This window comes from Vicia villosa, linkage group LG2, assembly GCF_029867415.1.
Source record: "Vicia villosa cultivar HV-30 ecotype Madison, WI linkage group LG2, Vvil1.0, whole genome shotgun sequence".
Lineage (NCBI taxonomy): Eukaryota > Viridiplantae > Streptophyta > Magnoliopsida > Fabales > Fabaceae > Vicia > Vicia villosa.
Genome location: NC_081181.1, coordinates 78,771,438 through 78,793,125, shown reverse-complemented (window position 1 = coordinate 78,793,125; position 21,688 = coordinate 78,771,438).

The following is a 21,688-nucleotide window of genomic DNA, read 5'->3' as shown; positions in this document are numbered from 1 at the left end:
GAGCGTCTGGGCCCATGGCCCCTTGAGAACGAGAAGCAGAGCTAGTCGAAACCTTCTTCTTCTCCTTCACCTTCTTCACTCCGCGAGAGCTCGAGGTTGAAGAAACCTTTCCTCCCTTAGCACCATCCATTCCTGCGTAAAAATGAAAAAGGAAGGCCCATGAGACCTCCTTTTATAGAAAAGGAGAAGGAACGGTAGCCCTTGGGAAATAAACAAGCCATTAATGAACTTTGGGAACTGACGAAACGCCACCCAAGAAATCAGAACGCATGCACACAAACTTCGAAGAAACAGGAAGGAAAAACAAAAGCGTTAAAAACGAAGTACTTTTAAATAAAACGGGCAAAAAGCCCAGAAATATGCCTAACTACTGTCACGAAGACCGAGTCGGTAATATGCTTACAAAATTAAAACGGGGGGCATTCCCCCCGGAATAGCTTTACAAAACAAAGGCTCGCAAGCCAAACACTTAAACACAATAAAACTTCAAGCACCTTCCTCGATCTGAACTTCCTCGGCCTCCTGAGTCGCTGGCTCCTCCCCGAAGTCCGGAGAGATAATCTGGTCGCCCTCCACGCGATGGTACGACCCAATGCCCTCAGTCACCAATTCCACCCCAGGATTCTTCAACCTAAGCTGGGCCATAGTGGAATTGTAGGTGTCCTCGGCAGAAGCAACACAATCACCCCACAAAACTCGGATGTACTGAATCAAGTCCGCCTGGGTCAAGAGAGCCCTCTCCTCCTCTGTCTCGTCCTCAACAGGGGCCGGAGACTGACGAAGAGAAGCCTCCTTCACTGAGGAAGACAACATCACTCCATACAGAGTCCGAGAAAGCAAAGTGTACTGACCCTGCTGTAGCAACCTGCCCTAAAAATTAGACTTTTAGAGTCGCCACCTATTCTGAAGGGCGAATAGGAAACCCTGCGCAGTTAAGAGATCGGGGTAAGATTATTATAATCAGGTCGAGGGAAGGTGTTAGGCATCCTCAACCCTTTCCTAAGGTTTGTATCTAAGTTTAAGGCTTATGGCTAAAATATTTAGGATAATAGCTAAAGAATTGAAAAGGGCAAAATTGAGATTTTAAATGAATTGAGATTTTAGGGAGGGGGACTCGCCTTGGTTATCCAAGTGCCTACGTATCTCCTTAGGGAGACTCAGAGTCAACGTAGTTCGGGCACAGGGTTGTACGCCTTTGAATTTAATTTGCTATGGTTTGAAGGCTTTTTGAATGGCCTATCGTAGTTTTTGAAATGCGAAGTTCGAAGGTATTTTGAATTACCTTGTCGTAGATTTGAAAATCGCAGTATTGAAGAGATGAAAATCTGTAGTTTTGTGGTTTAGTGTGTTTTAAGATTTGGGCGTACAACCCTGATTTAATATGTCACCGTTAGTTGCGATGATCAATAGGTTTGATCATTATAGTTAACGGATTAATGGGGCATTGATGGTTACTCTGTTCGATAGATTCGATCGTCGCGGGCAGCAAATTGAATGTATTTTAATTTTGTAATTAAATCTCATGTTTTATTCTTTTATCTCTTGTCTAATGGGACTAATAGCTTTAGTCAGGTCGAGGAGAGAATTATTCAAGAATTAATGTTCTTTGCCAAATAGGCAGTGGGATTGGGCAAACCCTAATTGACGAATAAACCTTTCTAGGGTTTTTTGTGATTTTTATAGTTAAAACTAATTAAATAAATGAAATCGATATAATCGAAATAATCGAGGGATAGCCCTAACCCTAGTCGTTAACTTAATCCTGATTTATTAACCTAATCCTAATTTATACCTAATCCTAAAATAAATTAATTAAATAAAATTAAATATGATTTACTTTTATTTGATTTAAATCAAATAAAAATAAAAGTATGTTTAGAAAAACCTGGCTGTGATTGTATGGGGTATGTCCTTGGAGATCCAAGGTAGAGCTTCACGTTGTGGAGCGTTGGATCAAGCTGCTTTTAGATCCAAAGGTGATGATTGAAGGAGTATGGTGGGAACCTGCGCATCATATCTAGTGGATCTGGAGACAAGAAGAAACAAAGAAAAATAGTTGTAGAAGCCTGGGTTTGAACCCAGGTCTTGAACCTCACTCCCTGATTCCCCTTGCCAGTGGATCAGTGCTCATTCATTGTCTTGTGTTCCACTCAAATAAAACATATATTAAAAAAATTGGATGGAATGACAAAATAAAATTGGACCCTCTGTGAGGACATGACAGCATCGTACAAAACTTTACCTTCTTAAAACAAGAACCAACTCTCATTTTTATTTTTCTCACAAAAACAAACATATTGGAATTTGAGTTAAAATATAAGAGAATGTCAACAACAAAATCAACCTTCGTCGAAGGGGTTCGGAGGCGTGATCGGTGGTTGTGTGGCCGAATCGGCTGTTGTGGTGGTCGGGATTTGAGCCGGAGTAGGCTTGCTGTTTGTGCGGCCAAAGCAACGCGTCGATGATGTCGGATCTCCGATTCTCCTTCGGTTTTAAACCCGCGACGCGAGATCCGATGGCGGCTGGTGATGTTCGGAAGGGGCTGCTCAAAAGGGGCGGTGCGACTGAGATGGTGGTTTGATGATGCGTTGTGTTCGATTGGTGAAGTTGCAGCTGCTACGCGTTGCTTCGGTTGTTGATGATTGCAAAACAGATCTGCTCCAAGAAAACTGGATTTTTCAGTTTGATGAAGATAATGTCTAGAAAACCAGAGGTAATAAGCTGCTCCTTCCTTTTGCTGAAAATAAATCGGGACTTTAAGTTGTTTATGTTCGCGAAGCTATGTGCGGTTATCGTTGCGGTATTGCATACTGGGAATCGCTTAGTGCTACTCAATGATGAGATCGATGTTGTTGTTATTGCAAGATGAAACTGTGATGACGAGTTACGCAGAGATTGTAGTGATGGCGTGATGCGGTGATGTTGTTTGCCTCAGATGCCGTCGAATCCGTAAAAGTATGTTGCTAATGATGATGTTGCCAGTCGATTCTGAAGTGATGATGTTGCGTTCGTGAAGAAGTTGCTGTTAGTGTTGGTAATATATTTATAGTGAAACATGTGATAAGGTTAGAACATGATGGTCAAGAATCGGTAATGGAATTTGGTGCTTGTGTACTGTACCGGTTAGTATAGTTAGTGTGAATGAAAAAAAAAATTGGTAAAAAATTTGTTAGAAAACGTGGAGGATTTTGTGAATGGAAGAAGAGGTTGTATCGTGAGAGTGGAGGAATTCCAGGAATCAGGATTCTGTACAGTGTTCCTTCTTTTTTATATTAGTCTATTTAGGGTTTTTTTTACCTAATAACAATAATGTTTAAATTGTTACTAATAATTCTAATAATATATAATTAATAAAAGTTAATTAAAAATAATAAATCTAAATATTTAAAACCTAATACTAACCTAATACTAATCTTAATACTATTTATTAATAAAAATTAATAATGCTAAATAATAATAGTTAGTCGATAAAGAGATAATAATAATCAAGACAAATATTAGTAAAACCCAAAATACCCCCCAAAAAATGATAAAACCCTTTTAATAACTGGGCCCAGCGTTTGTGGTCCTAAACACCTGTTAATTACGCCCTTGTTTTAACTCAACCTGGTTTATAAGAGAGCGAGTTTGACAATGGGAATGTCAAACCCTATGACTCTTAATTTTGACCCTTGATGGATTAACAGACGTAGATTTGATCGGGCAAATTTTGGGGTATGACAGCTGCCCCTGTTCAATCTTCTTAAACCTGAAGAGTCAGATAGGCACGTCTGCCTGTCGTGATCTAAAGGTAGAAGACGATTGAACACTGAGAATGCCCTGAAATTTGCATTTGTTGAGAAGAAGTTCCGTGGGAGTTAGGCTTACAGATGCCACCCAAGGTAAATACCCCTCTTCTTTTTTTTAGAATGTGGAGCAGATGCTTTCGAAAGGAACCACTTGCTTTGATTGTAGTACAGCCTAAAAAGGCAACCTGAGTTTTATGCAATGTTATGATGCATGTAATGTATGATGCAATGAGCTTCTCAAATGTATGTATATGCATTATGTATGAATGAAGTATGCAATTGAATGATGCATGATTATTAGCTATGTTAGTTGAAGTATGTTAGTAACTTTGGAAAAGAAAAAATAAAACCTTTGTGTGTTATTGATGATGTTTTGGAGAAGATCACTGCCGAGGGAATAACGTGATAAATCCAATTGCGGAACCCTTTGTAAAACCATGTTGTTAAACCCTTTGTGAAACCCCTTTGTTTTTTCGAAGTAGATCACTGCTGAGGGACTAACGTGATAAAGCCCATTGAAGAAACCCTTTGTAAACCCCTTTGTAAAACCCCTTTGTTTTTTCCGAAGCAGATCACTGCCGAGGGACTAACGTGATAAACCCCATTGAAGAAACCTTTTGTAAACCCCTTTGTAAAACTCCTTTGTTTTTTCCGAAGCAGATCACTGCCGAGGGACTAACGTGATAAACCCCATTGAAGAAACCTTTTGTAAACCCCTTTGTAAAACTCCTTTGTTTTTTCCGAAGCAGATCACTGCCGAGGGACTAACGTGATAAACCCCGTTAAAGAAACCTTTTGTAAACCCCTTTGTAAAACTCCTTTGTTTCTCCCGAAGCAGATCACTGCCGAGGGACTAACGTGACAAACCCCATTGAAGAAACCTTTTGTAAACCCCTTTGTAAAACTCCTTTGTTTTTTCGAAGTGGATCACTGCCGAGGGACTAACGTGATAAACCCCATTGAAGAAACCCTTTGTAAACCCCTTTGTAGTCTTAAAGAATATCACTGCCGAGGGACTAACGTGATAAACCCCATTGAAGAACCTTTCGTAAAACCCTTTGATCACTGCCAATGGACTAACGTGATGGGTAAACGTAACTATCAATAGCGACGACTCGCAGTTTGTGAACCTCACTTACTATAGTTTTAGCAAGTTTCTGTAGTTTGTGAACCCCACTTACTATAGTTCTAGTAAGTTTCCGTAGTTTGTGAACCTCACTTACTCTAGTTCTAGTAAGTTTCTGTAGTTTGTGAACCCCACTTACTATAGTTCTATTAAGTTTCCGTAGTTTGTGAACCCCACTTACTATAGTTCTAGTAAGTTTCCGTAGTTTGTGAACCCCAAAAGGATCACTTGCTATAGCTCTAGCAAGCTCACCTACACCAATAGGATTACTTGTCATAGCTCTGACAAGCTCACCTGCACCATTTGGATCATCTGCCCTTGTTTGGACAAATTTCACCTGCACCATTTGGATCATTTGCCCTGGTTCGGACAAATCTCACCTACACCATTTGGATCATTTGCCCTGGTTCGGACAAATTTCACCTGCACCAATAGGAGTCACTTGCCCTGGTTCGGACAAGTTTACCTGCACCAATAGGAATTATTTGCTATAGTTCTAGCAAACTTACCTGCACCAAAGGAATTACCTGCCATGGTTCTGACAAGCGTACCTGCATAAGAGGAATCATTTGCTATAGTTCTAGCAAACTTACCTTCATGACAAAATTCACTTGTTTGGAGACTCACGACTCGAGGGTCGGACATTCACGACTCGAGGGTCGGAAAACACACCTATCACAACACGAGGGTTGGAAACCCATGACTGGAGGGTCGGAAAACACACCAATCACAACACGAGGGTTGGAAACGCGCGACACGTGGGTCGGAAAACACACCAATCACAACACGATGGTTGGAAACTCACGACATGTGGGTCGGAAACTCACGACTCTTGTAGTATTTGAATGCACTTGATGATATGTATATGCTAATGCGTATGTATGTATGCTGATACTGATGTCAATCCTAAGACTTTATCTCCTTATTGAACCTGCTTAAATCGTATTTGCCCCTACACCACGGCTATGCTTATGCTTATGTATATGTTGATTGATGTAACGAGTGGAATGAAGTAATGTCTTCTATAAGACTACCTGAAAAAGTTTCTAGAATAGATATGAATATTTGTCTTAAAGAAGACTACCTAAAAAGGTTCTTAGCAAAGAATGACGAATGTCTTTAAAGACGACTACCTGAAAAGGCTGAAAGATGTCTTTAAGAAGGACTACCTAAAAAGGTTCTTACCAAGGGTAGAAATTTGTATTAAAGAAGACTAGCTGAAAAGGCTGAAAGATGTCTTTAAGAAGGACTACCTAAAAAGGTTCTTAGCAAGGATAAAAATTTGTCTTAAAGAAGACCACCTGGAGAGGCTGAAAGATGTCTTAAAAAAGACTACCTACAAAGGCTGAAAGATGTCTTAAAAAAGGCTACCTAAAATTGTTCTTGGAAACAGATTGTCTTAAAGAAGACTGCCTAAAAAGGTTTTTGGAAATGGCGATGATTGTCTTAGAGAAGACTGCCTGAAAAGGTTCTTAGAAAAATAATGTCTTAAAGAAGACTACCTGAAAAGGTTCTTAGAAAAATAATGTCTTAAAGAAGACTACCTGAAAAGGTTCTTTAGAAAAGGAATGTCAATTCTTCTTAAAGAAGACTACCTAAAAAGGTATGGTGTAATGTCTCAACCAAAGTATGTAATGCATGATTTGTATGTATTTGCATGATGCTCCAATGATAGGTTGTTGATAACCAAAGCGTATATAGCTCGCTGGAGTTGTAGGTTTGTTTGATAAGGTGGGGTGTGATGCTAGCGCGACTTCCCAATCCTTGTTTTCTTGAATTTTAAAGATCGTAGTTAGGAGAAAGATTTGTTCGATGTTGTAAAGTGTGAGAACGCCTTTTCCTTATGTTGTGCGCCTTGCCCCAGTTGGATTTTTTGAAATACTCCACGCCTTTAACCTTTGGAGGTTCTCCACACCTTTAACCTTTGGAGATTCTCCACACCTTATGGATTTGATATCCAATGCCCCAATATTTAGTGGAAAAAGGTGCCTATTATTTCCAAGTCGTGAAGGAAGTGCCCTTAGAAATAACCTTGTCATATGCTTCGACGTTTAGATTAAAAGGTATGCCCTTGATTCCCAGGATATGGAGGGCTATCCATGGTGTTATATCCTTTTAAATTTCTCCCATGTTTGACATGTCCCTGATTGTTATTGCTTCGAGGTGTGCCCCAAGTCAATTGAACATTGGGAAGAATGCCCCTAGTGAATAGGATGTTTGATTGCATGCCCCTATGATCCTTGAAATTTTGCCCCTGTTTAGGAGAACCCCCTAGATGTGGTTCCCCCCATGCAAAGGTCTTTATTAGAAGTGATCGCCCTTGATTAACCAATTTGAGATCTCCTTGACGCTAAGTGTATATTCGTAGATGACGTTGTATCCTTTGAGAAGTAACTCCAATGCAATGCATGTGCAAGTTTTGAAATCGAAGTCCGTTATGAATTAGGAATGGATTATTAGAAGTGAATGCTTGAAGAAGCGTAGTGATTAGAAATAGTTTTAACAAACTTAGGAGTCAGTATAACAAAATCCTGCTTAATATGCTTTCGTAGTTAACCTTGCCTCAATTAGGACTTTTGAATGTTGTAACTTGTCCTGGTTCATGTTTTAAGAAACAATGGATATAAGGCTCAAAATTTTATTTATCCCACCCCTTTCTCCTTGATGTCCTCGAGATCCTGAAAATTCGCTTAATCCAATGGATGTGCTTTGTTTGTAAGAGAATTGCTTCAGTTTTGGTGTTGAGCAGAAGCCTTAGTAGAGATCCAAGCATCTATGAAAAATGTTGTAGAGGTTCAAGCATTGATGAGCAGCTTTGATGATCTAGCAGTCACAAGAATATCCTTCGTATTTCGCCTTTGTATCCCTTATTTTTACATGAACCAATCCCTTAGAATTTGGTCCATCGGGATACCCTGATTTTTGCCTAAGTCATTTCTGTTTTCTTTCATGAAATTTTCCATTTTGACTTAGCGGGCGCTTTTCTCCTCTTTTTTGTTGTGAATTCTCCTTTGGGTATTGACTGTTGTGACTGCTATGACTTTGATTTGCAAGCTTCGTCTTTGATACGTCATCGATCTTGAATGATATATTGAGGAAGAAGATGTTATGAATGTTACCTCCATTGTTTCCTCAATCTTGGATTCATGCGAGGAAGAAGATATGCTCGAACCTTTGCTTGAACCTTTGCTGGAATCTTTGCTTGAATCCTTGCTTGGATTGACTGATTCTCTTGACAACCAAAACATACCATTGAATTAATCGAAATCTACCCTGCCCCTTGTTGAAATCAAGGTTTATTTGAAAAGTAGAAACAAAACTCCAACTCCTGGCTCGAGGGGGTGACGAGGGATTAACATCCTTATATCTCCACTGTTTGGGAATTGAAACAATGCCTGTACATCGTCGGTTCGGTCATACCTTGAAAGCATATATTTAGCTGGACTTAGTTATTTGTATTCGTCATTCTCCCTTAAGTTTGTTAATAGTCCTAAACTCGAAATAGAGTAGAATAAAAGTGCGCGAGTGAAAAGTCGTAGTAGCGAGTGAATAAATTGACTCCAAAACCTGCAAGGTCATCCCATTGGAATTGCTAATTCGAAGGTACAACTTTTTATCTTGAGTAACACTTAGCGATCGTAGGGGTTGAAATTCTGAGCATGATAAACACCTATTGATCCTAGGGACAACCTCCTTTGTAGATCCATTGACCTTGTTTTACTCCTTAGTCGATGAACATGTAGAAGTGAAGGGTAACCTCGAGTTTTCCTTGGACATGTCAACCTGTTGGGAATTAATCGTTAGCGGTGGGTTTTCGTTGTATCGGAACTTCATGAGTTTCCTTTTACTGAACCTCTTTTGCTTTTTCTAGGGATAGTGTCACACCATTCGCAATCTTCGGAGTTCGTAGGTTGATGAGGAAAACCTATGACCCTTTTGCCCCTTGGTATGGAGTTAACATATGTCGCCTTCTCTCAATTGTAGTTATGCATCTTTGTTCAGGATATTGCCCCAATTGGACTAATCCTTGCCCCCCAGGTTATCGTAGAGCGTCCCTGTAAATTTGATATGTTCTAAGATGAACCCCTTAATGACTAGATACATCTTGAGTGTATCTATGAGGGAAATTGTTTGTTGAACTAATCCTTGCTCGATGACAACCTTTATTGTATTTACAATCCTGTTATGAAAAGGCATGGACATGTAACTCATGACGAAGGGCATCCTCTTTTTTCTTAGTAAGTTTCATTCCTCCTTTCTTCATAGTTTTATGATCCTCTTTGGTCTTCTTTGTGAGTTTCGGGAAACCGGCTAGCACGGTAGGTGTGGATGCGGGTGAAGGTATGAATGCAAATGTAAATGTCAATGTAAATGTATGAATGCATGAAAATGCAAATGCATGGGTATGCGAGAGACTCTTTGTATTATAACTCCGTATATGCAATGCAGACGTGTGACGTATAATCCTAGGGATAGCCTTAGAGGCGACATTTGATCTAGTGAAATCCTTGCAAGACAGATGTTATGATACGCCAATGGAAATCCCTTAGATCAGGGAGTCTGCAGAAGCTAGCGGCTGGTGACCGTTCAAGACAGTCACCAAATCTCATGGCCATCGAGAGACCGTTCAACGTGTACTTACGGAGTTGTCCCTCGTGGGAAGGTTCTCTATGCAGAACACAACCTGTCTAAGGACGATATCGGATGAAGAGAAATCCCTACAGGCTAGGGATGAAAGATGTATAAATGGAAATCCAAAACCCCACAAGTTAGGGGGTGCGCGGAGGCAAGCACGGAGTGACCGTTCAGGACAGTCACTAGATCTCATGGCCATCGAGAGGCCAATCGACGTATGCTAACGAAAATGTCCTTCGCACGAAGGATGCGATTTTGGAATTAGAATCCCTATAGGCTAGGGAATGCGTAGATGTAGGCACGAGGTGACCGGTCAAGACAGTCACTAGATCGCATGGCCATCGAGAGGCCAATTGACGTGCGTAAATGAATATTTCCTTTGGGGAAAGGACACATAGTTGTAAGAATACAAAGATATAAAAGGAAACTCCCTACAGGCTAGGGAGTGCGTAGATGCAGGCGCGGGGTGACTGTTCATCACAGTCACTAAGTCTCGTGACCATCGAGAGGCCAATCAACATGCATAAATTGAGGTGTCCTTCGTGGGAAGGACATGGTCTTAGAAATGGGGTCCCTGCAGGCCATGGAACGCGTAGGAATACCTGCAAAATTAAAACGCAAGACATTCGCAGTATATAAATTGCAAATATATGATAATAAGCACGTAAGCACATAAGCTCTAGGTTCATAGGTTCGACGTAACGGCTTAGGGTGCCTACCCTTCCCATTGGTATGTTCTAGAAGGTCTCATGGGGTCGTTCGTAGCCGCCGAGACTTTTTGTCTCTTTGGATTTTAGAACAACCCATTTTATCCATGAGGTTCGAATTTTAGGGGTAGGTTCCCAGAGAGATCAGCTAAACACCAAGTCCTGCCCCCAACAAAGTCAAGCTTCGTATCATACGTTTCTAGACGCTCAACCCACTCTGAGTGGAATTATAATAAGACTCGTAGGCGATGTAATTCCCCTCTGGTCTTAAATATAATACCCACGCTTAGGTTTAACGCAATTTATAATATCCCCACAGAATACAATAAAATAACAAATATAAAAATATTTAATTAAATTGAACGTAAATGAATGAAGTTGCGGTAAATGAATGAATAAATTGCAAAAGAATAAATAAATAAATACAAATTTAAATATTTAATAAAAAAAAGGAAAACCTAAATCCTAAACCAAACCCTAAAATGGCGAATTAGCCAAACCCTAAAATTTCGCCAAAACCTAAATAATTTGCCAAAACCTAAACCCTCTCAAACCTTAGGAGCATAATAATTAACCAAAAGTGTATGTCCCCAGCAGAGTCGCCAGCTGTAGCAACGTGCCCTAAAAATTAGACTTTTAGAGTCGCCACCTATTCTGAAGGGCGAATAGGAAACCCTACGCAGTTAAGAGATCTGGGTAAGATTATTATAATCAGGTCGAGGGAAGGTGTTAGGCACCCTCAACCCTTTCCTAAGGTTTATATCTAAGGTTAAGGCTTATGGCTAAAATATTTAGGATAATAGCTAAAGAAGTGAAAAGGGCAAAATTGAGATTTTAAATGAATTGAGATTTTAGGGAGGGGGACTCGCCTTGGTTATCCAAGTGCCTACGTATCTCCTTAGGGAGATTCAAAGTCAACGTAGTTCGGGCACAGGGATGTACGCCTTTGAATTTGATTTGCTATGGTTTGAAGGCTTTTTGAATGGCCTATCGTAGTTTTTGAAATGCGAAGTTCGAAGGTATTTTGAATTACCATGTCGTAGATTTGAAAATTGCAGTATTGAAGAGATGAAAATCTGTAGTTTTGTGGTTTAGTTTGTTTTAAGATTTAGGCGTACAACCCTGATTTAATATGTCACCGTTAGTTGTGATGATCAATAGGTTTTATCATTATAGTTAATGGATTAATGGGGCATTGCTGGTTACTCTGATCGATAGATTCGATCGTCGCGGGCAGCAAATTGAATGTATTTTAATTTTGTAATTAAATCTCATGTTTTATTCTTTTATCTCTCGTCTAATGCGACTAATAGCTTTAGTCGGGTCGAGGAGAGAATTATTCAAGAATTAATGTTCTTTGCCAAATGGGCAGTGGGATTGGGCAAACCCTAATGGACGAATAAACCCTTCTAGGGTTTTTTGTGATTTTTATAGTTAAAACTAATTAAATAAATTAAATCGATATAATCGAAATAATCGGAGGATAGCCCTACCCCTAGTCGTTAACTTAATCCTAATTTATTAACCTAATCCTAATTTATACCTAATCCTAAAATAAATTAATTAAATTAAATATGATTTACTTTTATTTAATTTAAATCAAATAAAAATAAAAGTATGTTTAGAAAAACCTGGCTGTGATTGTATGGGGTATGTCCTTGGAGATCCAATGTAGAGCTTCACGTTGTGGAGCGTTGGATCAAGCTGCTTTTAGATCCAAAGGTGATGATTGAAGGTGTATGGTGGGAACCTGCGCATCATATCTAGTGGATCTGGAGACAAGAAGAAACAATGAAAAATAGTTGTAGAAGCCTGGGTTTGAACCCAGGTCTTGAACCTCACTCCCTGATTCCCCTTGCCTTCGGATCAGTGCTCATTCATTGTCTTGTGTTCCACTCAAATAAAACATATATTAAAAAAAGTGGATGGAATGACAAAATAAAATTGGACCATCTGTGAGGACAAAATAAACATATATTAAAAAAAGTGGATGGAATGACAAAATAAAAAAGGTGACAAAACAAAATCAACCTTCGTCGGAGGGGTTCGGAGGCGTGATTGGTGGCTGTGTGGCCGAATCGGCTGTTGCGGTGGTCGGAATTTGAGCCGGTGTAGGCTTGCTGTTTGAGCGGCCAAAGCAACGCGTCGGTGATGTCGGATCTCCGATTCTCCTTCGATTTTAAACCCGCGACGCGAGATCCGATGGCGGCCGGTGATGTTCGGAAGGGGATGCACGGGAGCGGCGGTGCAACTGAGATGGTGGTTTGATGATGCGTTGTGTTCGATTGGTGAAGCTGCAACTGCAACGCGTTGCTTCGGTAGTTGATGATTGCAAAACGGATTTGCTCCAAGAAAACGTGATTTTCAATTTGATGAAGATAACATCTAGAAAACCAGAGGTAATAAGCTGCTCTTTCCTTTTGCTGAAAATAAATCGGGACTTCAAGTTGTTTATGTCCGCGAAGCTTTGTGCGGTTGTCGTTGCGGTATTGCTTACTGGGAATCGCTTATTACTACTCAATGATGAGATCGATGTTGTTGTTATTGCAAGATGAAACTGTGATGACGAGTTACGCGAAGATTGTAGTGATGACGTGATGCGGTGATGTTGTTTGCCTCAGATGCCGTCGAATCCGTAAAAGTATGTTGCTAATGATGATGTTGCCAATCGATTCTGAAGTGATGATGTTGCATTCTTGAAGATGTTGCTGTTAGTGTTGGTAATATATTTACAGTGAAACATGTGATAAGGTTAGAACATGATGGTCAAGAATCAGTAATGGAATTTGGTGCTTGTGTACTGTACCAGTTAGTATAGTTAGTGTGAATGAAAAAAGATATTGGTAAAAAATTTGTTAGAAAACGTGGAGGATTTTGTGAATGGAAGAAGAGGTTGTATCGTGAGAGTGGAGGAATTCCAAGAATCAGGATTCTGTACAGTGTTCCTTCTTTTTTATATTAGTCTATTTAGGGTTTTTTTTACCTAATGGGCCTATTGCCCAACTAACTCAAATTGTAAAAAGACTAAAAAAAACCTAATAACAATAATGTTTAAATTGTTACTAATAATTCTAATCATATATAATTAATAAAACTTAATTAAAAATAATAAATCTAATTATTTAAAACCTAATACTAACCTAATACTAATCTTAATACTATCTATTAATAAAAATTAATAATGCTAAATACTAATAGTTAGTCAATAAAGAGATAATAATAATCAAGATAAATATTAGTAAAACCCAAAATACCCCCCCAAAAAATGATAAAACCCTTTTAATAATTGGGCCCAACATTTGGGGTCCTAAACACCTGTTAATTACGCCCTTGTTTTAACTTAACCTGGTTTATAAGAGAGCGAGCTTGACAATAGGAATGTCAAACCCTGTGACTCTTAATTTTGTCCCTTGATGGATTAACAGACGTAGATTTGATCGGGCAAATTTTGGGGTATGACACCTGCACGTCCGCCAGAGCATCCTCTTTCGCCTTCAGTCGCGCCTTCACGATCGCCAACTCCTTGCTCTGCTCTTTCAGCGTCTAGTCCCGTTCCTCAAGAGCAGCCGTCTACACCTTAACAGCCTCCTCGAGCAGCCTCGCCGCTTCCGCAGACAGAGGTTCCGAGCGGGCATAAAGGGTAGCCAGCTCAAGGATCCGAACCAGAGCCGAAGCGTCCTGCACCAGGAACCTCTGCCGAACAGAAGGCTATTGAGAGACTCCGCACGAGGAATAGTAAGAGAAGGCCCTCCCTCAAAGAACCGAGGCTGAAGAAGGCATGAAGGGATGGTAAAAATATCGCTGGCCTCCTCCTGAGTCAGATCCACGGCCTCAACCCTCTGCCGTTTGTGACGGATCAGTACGTCCGGATCCGGCTTCTGACGAAGAGGGGAAGGAAGCACCGTGACCGGCTTCAGGGACTCGCCCTGGTCAAAAGCCCGCAAAGGGGAACCAACGGCAGCCGGGGAAGAAGAGGAAGCGCCCGAGCCCGTCACCGGAGACCTCTGCATAGCAGCCAACCTAGGTGCAACATTCTTCTTGACAATCCCCTTGGCCTTGCTCTCTTGTCTGAGGACGGATGAGGAAGAAACGGGGCTTATGACCCTTCAGGGAATCCGAGTAAGACTTGAAGATTTTCTTCGACTGCTTCAAAGACACCCATCCGAAGCGACCGTCCCTCACTGTGCGTTGCACACAGAATATATAAAAGAACAAGGAGATGGTCGCCCCTATCTTCAGGTGAGAGCAGACCAGCTCGTACGCCCGGATAAAAGCGATCGAATTGGGATGAAGTTGCGTCGGGGCCACCTCCAAGTGGTTAAGAACGGCCATCTGAAACTCTGAAAAAGGTACGTGGAACCCCATCTCCCGGAAGACTACCTCATACATGGGGAGCAGATCGGGGGTATATACGTCACAGATACGATCCCCTTCGGCCGGGATAAGAATCGACCACCCATTCCTGGAGGTATCCCCGGAAGGATCCACGTAGCCCCCAATCTCTGTGAAGATATCCGAGTCATCTTCCAGAAAATAACTCTCGATGTCAAGCGCTTCCGGGATCACCCAGGCTGACAGGGGCATCTCCTACCGAGCTGGGGGAGTAGAGGACGACGAACCAGAGGCTGACGGGTGTCCCACTTTGGCCATATTTCACCTGAAACACAGGGGAGAATAGTGAATTCGACAGCTAAATCAAATCCACTCTTCCACCACCGTTCAGAGTGAAAGGGCGCACCAACGGTCCAAAGACCGAATGGCCCACGACTTTGCCCCTATCCAGAAAAACAGAATCCGAGTAAAAGGAAGACACACGCTACGCCATAAAGACCTACTCTCCTAGAAAAAACACTAATTACTTAGTCACAGTTGATCAATAATCCCAAACCACCATCAAAGGGCTAAACGGTATCCTCAGGGAAAAATCAACCGTACGCCGCCGTAAGCGACAGAGAAATCCTCCATCTCCGCCACCTACCGATAGTTTCGTCCTATACCTTCATCAAAAATCATCCCTAAAAAACCTACCCTAACCACATGCAATCGATTCCTAACAAACATCAAAGCATGAAAAGCCATAAAACAAAGTCAAAAATGAACTTACAGGTAAGGTTTTCGCAGATGCAATGAAGAACAAGAGGAAGATCACCACTACGAAACCCTCGGTCGGCAGCAGAGAAGAGAAAATGAAGTGGAAGAATTTGAAAAATTTGGGGAAAATCGCAAAACCTCTAAGTCGTCACTCCCACGAGCAGAAGCAACGACTTGGGGGGCTCCTGTTTTGGGCTGACCCAATAAATCTAATTAGGCCAGTCCAACCTTCGGCTCAAGGCGCCTTAGACCACACGTGGCGACCTCCTCCAGACCGCTCCGGGCAGACGCCTTGACAACCGGCCACGAGGCAGACTCGTGCCCTGTAAACAAACCAGCCCTCGCGTCACCAAAATCTCTACCTCAGAAGACGGAGCTAATTTTGCATAAGGGCACCCAATAAATAGCCCTCTTATGATAGAGGGCAAGGTAATCTTTTCCACCCCCAAAATTCTCTCACTTTGTTGTACCTTGTGGAATACATACTTACTTTTGCATCAGAGTGCCTTGCAGGTACAACTCTTTTTTCCGCACAACCATTCCGAAGATCAAGCCTTCATTGTTGCTGGCCACCTGATCCGCTCGGTAAGATCAGTTTCCTACTTAGTTTAGTATATATCATTGACTTCATCATCCCGGCGGTTATTGCCATTGCAATGTACTTGGTATTGTTTATTTTTATAATCCATATTATCATGTTAAATCGTCTTAATAAAGCATTAGAAGCTAAGGACTACATCACTAACAAATATACAAGACAATAAGTGTGAATTTAACACTCACGAGCTCAAGTGCGACATCAATACGAGCCTTGGGGGGCGTGTTTCATCAATAAGAGGAATGTGTTGTGAATGGTCTGAGAAACTATGGCGGCTTCTATGTCAACTAGAAATTCAAAATCGTCAAAACTGATCTGTTTCACTACTAAACTGCATATATTAAAAAGGGGTTAAACAAGATTAGTACAAAACAATGGCAGCCAAAAAAGTTGTTAAACTAAAGGTCAGTTATAGCATACCTTATACAAAAGCCATAACCAACAGAAATTGAAACCTATAGAAATTTGTTCTGGACTGGGCTGAGCAGGCCTAGCTCTCCCTGACAGCCGAGCAAGCCCAATCCACTTGGGCCCATTTCCCCTTTTACTGTTACAAAGTGGTCCACGCGAAGATCTCGTGAATAACGCTTCAGCGAAGGATTCGGTCAACTACCTCTGAATCCTGCGCAACTCTCACCCAGAACGTGAGTCACCTGCTGACTCAGCCCTAGCAGAGGGTGTTCTAGCAGTTTCCTAGCATTTGGGCCTCCAATTGGATCTGGCCCAAATAGGAAATCTTGGCCCAACGCCGGGGTCTATAAATACCCTATTTCACTAGAGGGTCAGGTATTCATTCTCTACTTCTTAAACCCTTGCTCTCTCTCTGATCGCTACTTACTTTGGCATCGGAGAACCTTGAAGGTACACCCCGTTTTCTGTCCAACAAGCCAGATCCAGCCGCTGTGACGATCCACTCTGATCAGGTTAGATCAGTGGCGCCGTCTGTGGGAATCAGCTTCCCCCATCTTCATTAAAACAAGATCAAAGCTCAATTCATTCCACCATCATCATGGCCGGCAATAACAATGATGACCAGCAAAACAGTGACCAGTTCAGCATTGAACGAATGATCCAAGAAAATGCTGCTGGTACTCAATCTCGTCCACCATGCGACGGGCAGCCCCAGCCGACAAAAAACGGACAGGCCGGTCCCGTCGGACATTCCAAACCCAATGATGGAAAGCCACATTCAATAGATGGATAGACGGCCACCCTGTCGACCCAAATCTCCAAACAGCTTGAAGACCTGGCGGCTGATGCGGACTACTTCCGAATAGAAATCCCGATCCCGGGGAACGCTGATCTGGTCACAGCTGCACTGCTTAACGGAGTCAACCGGACCAACCACCTGTTGTTTGAACAGAACAAAAGGATTATTGCTACGCTGGAAAGCAAGCACTGCTCCAGATCACCCCCGAGAAGACATCACCGCCACCGGTCCCCCTCCAGCTCTCGTTCTCCTCCCAGAAGGAGACATCCCTATTGGTCCAATATGTTGAGGCACCCCCATGCTGATCATATCGTTCAGAGAAATTTGTTCCCAAGAAATGCTACTACCGGGTTGCTGAACATAGTGGATAGAATTTTGCAGTGGATTGTGGCACGAATCATCCGCCCTAAGCAAGGTGGATACTCTCGTGTTGATCAACAAGAGGTGTATCTAGTTTGGCTGATCAAGAGCAGAATTCGAGTGAATTGGCCTCACTTCATTGCAAAGAGGATGTTTGAGTTGAAAGAATCTGATAGAGGCACCGCACTTTGCTATGCCTCTTTCATCCAATGGGTGCTGAACAAGGCAAATATTGGGATTCAACATCTTCCCATAATGTCCATTCCAATTGACCAAGAGTTCACCAAGAAAACTTTGAACATGATGGGATTCTTCTATAGTCATGCCTCAGGATCCTACCGAGCTGTTCTAAGAGGAAACAATGCGGACCTCAACAGAGGAAATAGTGATGATGAAGATGATATGGATATTGAAGAAAGTGAAGAGAATTAAGGTGAAGATGAAGATGAAAATGTGGGTGCTGGAAATGAATGCTCAAATGTTGCAAATTTTCTTGAGGCTATGCGCCTTCAACAAATTGAAATCAAAATTTGATGAATGAGTGCCTTACTACTTTGACCTCCCGTGTCACTGAATAAGGTGGATAATTTACGGCCTACTCCACCATTTGAGAGCAAAGGTACAACGCACTTTATGGTATGATTGACGCGCAAAGCAACCAGCTCTCCTCCTTCACAAATGCCTTCATGCAACACTATCCATTTCCTCAAGTTCGTGCTACTCAACCTTCACCTCCGGATCAAGAGAGAAATGATGATGATGATGCCTAGTGTCTCTTTTCATGCATGAATCATTTGCATAATCTATGAACAATTTAACTGTTTTGTGTTCTTTATTTTAATGTATTTTCTGAATAATTCTCACCTATACTATGTGTGTATGTAAGAATGATACATTGAGCTATGTGCTCATTGCTTGTTTGGTTATTTATGTTATTGTTGCCTTCTTTATATTATCGTTAAGTATCGTTTTATGTGAATGATTGCAAAAGGGTTTGGTTATGATCAACATTGAATGATATTATCCCACCATATATGTATAATATTGCTTGTCTCTTTTTGATGTTGTCAAAGGGGGAGAATGTATTGGATTAGCGGATTAGCACAGACACTACATCAAATATATGCACCAAGACAGGGGGAGCAAGCAGATAGGGGGAGCAGGTATTGTAACAAAAAGAAAATTTGCTTAGTGCACTCGACAAAATTCACAAGTTTTGCCATCATCAAAAAGGGGGAGTATGTCAGGGCAAATGTGTATTTTCATGATGTCAAAACATTGTGAACTTGACATAAATTGATGTGGAAACAAAGGAATCAAGTGGATGCATTAAGGAAAAGTTATTTTGGCAAAGTTCAGTCAAAAGATCGACGCACATATGCCATACGTCGACCTATTTGGTGGACTTAAGAAAAATGCTATGTAGGAGCAGAATGCGACGACGCATTGCTAGCTCAGGTTGACGCATGACATTTTGAGGAAACCTCGGGTATGCGCATGCTGACCCTACAAGTCGACGCATGTGTCATACCCTAATTTTTGAACCCCTGAGATGTCATAATCTTTTAGACTTTTCATCAAAGACAAAATAGATACTCAGAGCAGTCACTTGTTTATCTGATACCCAGTCTAGGGTTTTGAGCCACATCAAGGACTAAAATCAGGGATCACATTTGGGAAACCCTAGAAAACTCCAGGGGATCACTCAAAGGCATCAATCATCTTCAAATGGCTCATATAACAATATCCATTGGGCATTAAACTCCAAGCCAATATCCATAGTCATCAGTTTCATCTGGTCGACAATTAGGGTTTTTAACCTAATTCACCAAGATAGTTGACTTTTAATCAGGATATGGATCCAAAACTCAAAGCATGACTCAAGAGCTTCTATTACCTCAATATAATCCATTCACATTACTCATTTGAAGAGGAGATTTTGATTCATCACAAAAGTCCAAGAATTCACTTCATCTGAAAAAGTCAACTACACAGGATCACCTTTGACTTTTTGGAAATTTTGGTCAACCATGACTTTTGAAGTTTTAAATCATCAATATATGATATTTGAAGTCATTTGATCAAGGAAAATCAAGAAAATCAATCAAAAATCAAAAGTCAAAAGTTTGACTTTTCATACGTAGAAATTTTTTTAAGTGTTTTCAAGTGATTTTTGCCAAACTTTGGAAGGGATTTTCTCAAAATTTCACTAACAAACTGAAAAAAACTCCCAACATGAAAGTTGTAGATTTTGATCCAATAAACAACCTTGACAAATATGATGTTTTGGCTAAAAATCAATCATTGAAGAGTTATGGAGCTTCAAAGTGGCTGCCTTCACAAAACATGCAAGAAAACCCTAGTTTTCTTCAAACTTTTTGGGACTTTTTCACTAATTTCCCTAAAGAATTTGGGCAAACACTAAACTAATGAATCAAAGTACATATTGAGGGCTTTCCAAATTGTGCTCAACCTCTCCCAAATTCATTTTGAGCTAAGAGATATGATTGACCAAAGTTAGGCACTTGAAGTGAAAATTATAGGTCATGTGCAATTTGAAACTTTGCAATTTTGTGCAAGTAACTTCTCTAAATGATGCTACCCGACCTCTAATGCATCTGAAAACATTCCATACATCCAAATTCATCATTGCATAAGGATTAGAGAAGATTCCCAAAAACAAAGGCATGTGATTATGTAATGATTGCATTTTTGAATTTATGGCAAATGTTGAATCATCAAGGAATCTTGCTCTAAGCTAATTAGAACTCTCCTCTGAATCAGAAATGTTCCCTAAGATCATACAAGATCAATGGTTGGGGAAGATAGCCCGAAAATGCATCATTGCATTTGGGATATTTTCAAATTTTCTTCATGGCTAAGAAACCAAACTCAATTCACTAAGCAAGCTTGCTATGTTCAATTGCTCTGAGCCATTTGCCTATAAATAGACGGCTCTTTCTCATTCAGAAAACACACCAAAGCAACCATATTCCTTGCTTTCTCTTTCTCTTCTCATGCTTATGGTTTTTCAAATTCTTTGGCAAGAAGAATCGTTTTCTTCAAACCAGAGCTTATCTTTAGAAAGTAAGCATTCTAACATCTCAAGGGGGCTCATTTGAGGTGATCCATGCACCTGGATCACTTCTGTAGGTGGAGGAACACCATTGTTGCTCTCACTTTGGAGCTGTTGCAGTTGGAGGTCCATAGAGCAATTCAGAAGGTTTCCAACAAAGCCAAGCATCCAGACACATTCCTTAGGTCATAGTGAAGCTGTTCAGATGGCTGCAGCTCATCTGTAACTCAAGATTCATCACCCTCCATGTCCACTTGAAGCTCAAATTGAAGGAGGTCCATAGAGCAATTCAGAAGGTTTGAAGTCACAATAAGCATTCAGTTAGCATCACTGAGTTCCAAGGAAGCTTTTGGGATCATTCATACAAGCCCAGGTGCTCTCTATCATCCTCACGACCTCCATTTTCAGAGGTAAGTTTCTCAACTCCATCTCCTTAATTCATGTACTTCTTTGGTTAAAGCTCGATACCATTTCATTCAGCATCATCAGAGGATTAAAAACCCTCTATCATCAGTCATTTATACTTCAGTATGATCATTTAATTTAAATTTCAAATTTCAGGGTTCTTCACGTAATTTAGTTAATTCAGTAGATGTAGTTAATATAAATTCATGTTAGTTTCATGTCTGGATTCTTGAGGAAATTTAGAGCAAGATTGATGTTTACATCATGCCATTTAGTTGAGAAACCAGAGAGTTCGAATTTTGAAAATCCTTGAGCTCGAGGAAGAAGACGACCATGGTGGCGTGCGAAATTCAAATCTATACGCTAGGTTTATTTTATTTTGAATGGAATGCGTTTTATAAACGAATTCATCGTTTGCCCTAGTGGCCTCACATGCGCTCTTAGTCTCCTCATGCCTCAAGTCTGGGGTTCGAATCCCCCTCGCCCCAGACTTTTTGTTTCTTTTATTTTTCAATGATTTACCACTTGTTTGAAAATATAATGAACTGGATGTGTGTCATAAACACCAAGCGCGCGTTGGCCCAGTGGTGTTATTTTGGGTTAGTGACTTGGAGGGCGTGAGTTCAATCCCTCTAGGTGACAAAACCTTATTTTTTATCACTCTTTTTCATTTAATTTCTTCACAACTTTAA